This window comes from Limulus polyphemus, unplaced genomic scaffold, assembly GCF_000517525.1.
Source record: "Limulus polyphemus unplaced genomic scaffold, Limulus_polyphemus-2.1.2 Scaffold4716, whole genome shotgun sequence".
NCBI classification, from domain to species: domain Eukaryota; kingdom Metazoa; phylum Arthropoda; class Merostomata; order Xiphosura; family Limulidae; genus Limulus; species Limulus polyphemus.
In genome coordinates, this window is record NW_013670326.1 from 50,883 (window position 1) to 52,766 (window position 1,884).

Below are 1,884 nucleotides of genomic sequence, written 5' to 3' on the forward strand. Positions count from 1 at the left end.
ACGCTACGTATGTCAGCTTGTTAACCCACAAATTACCGACTTAATTACATACTTCACGCTACGTATGTCAGCTTGTTAACCCACAAATTACTGACTTATTTACATAATTCACGCTACGTATGTCAGCTTGTTAACCCACAAATTACTGACTACTTTATACTTCACACTACTTATGTCAGCTTATTAACCCACAAATTACTGACTTATTTATATACTTCACGCTAATTATGTCAACTTGTTAACCCACAAATTACTGACTTACTTACGTACTTCAAACTACTTATGTCAGCTTGTTAACCCACAAATTACTGACTTATTTACATACTTCACGCTACTTATGTCAGCTTGTTAACCCATATATTGTATCATGGTGGGTCCAAGATTTTCTCAAGTATATGAAGAATAACGTAGATTAGTATTCTTACCTTGTGCTAGGAATATATTTTACGTATTTATAGCAAGTAATCAAAACGTGCCAAGTTTTTTATATTAAATATAGTATTTTAATTATTGTAGGTAGTGTAACCTTGTTCTTGTGCTTTAGTTTGAACAACAGTAAGTACTGCTTTACTTCTAAATTTTAAAAGACAATGATCATGGAATAATAAATCGTGTGAAACTTACAGGCTACATTTACTTACTGTTTTCTGCGTAAAGATGGCGTGGTCGTCGGTGTCTGAAATGTTCATCGCAATATTGGCATGAAAATCAGTTGTCATGTTTAGGAAATATGTCGCCTATTGTTGTTAGAACTTTACGGTGGTGCCATCTATTGTCAGTTTTACATCAGTGAAGCTACGATATATTTAAATAAATTACAATATATCTAAGAGATACATATAAAAGAGCCTGTCAGTGTGTGACCGCCATAGCTCGAAAACGAAAGAACCGAGAGACCTGAAACTGTGTACGCATACTTAGGGGATTCTGAGGGTATGCACCTACGTATTATTTTGTTAGATTTGATCCGAAAAATTTGGCCAATTTTTTTGGCCCTTAAGACCAATAATTCTGCTTCCTGAAGGTCTATAGAAAAGTATCATATTTTTTCTAATTCTCGCTTACTGAATTAACCATATGTGGAGATTTCCTGTCAGATACTCTTTTTTTTTTAACACGAACATGGGAAGAAAGATATGAATCGGAGAATATTGGTGAATGAAAAGAATTCGAATAAAAACACAGGAAGAAAAAACGAATCCGAGAAGCTAAATTAAAACTATTTACTTTTAAAAAGAGTGGAATTGAATTAAGTTCGGAAATTGGCGTGTTGTGGTAGCTATAAAAGTAATCTTAATATAATGGACATAGCGTGTAGGTCAGTATTTATGTATGTAACCAGGACTATTGCGCCATCTATTGAACGGCACCACAAATAAAAATCCATAAAAGAATTCACACTTTGGATATTCAAGATTCAGACAGTTAGAAAAGTAACTGTGATATATGCAAAAGCCATTTCTTTATAATAGAACACAATTTTAAATAAAATTACTCTCCTCACAACAAGAACATGACTTTCACTAGAACTGTACATGAGGGTTTGATTATATCTTTAGTGATGTAATTTTTAAATGTAGTACTGAGAAACTGGAGTTCTTAAAAAACGATTATTTTGTTAATAAACGTTACCACTTTTAATATATGAAAACATTACAGGTTATCTCAGTAAAACTTTGAGCTCTGTACATTGAGTCATTTTGATGCAATGAGTTTCGTATGACTAAGTAGCACAATCTGAACACTTTTCCCAGAAAAAAATCGTTTTTTAGAAAATCTGCGCTTTTTTCTACCACAATTAGCAATTACTAGCAGAAACAGTCGCCCGTAGGCAGGGGCGGATTGGCCTATCGGGATACCGGGACTTGTCCCGGTGGGCCGATA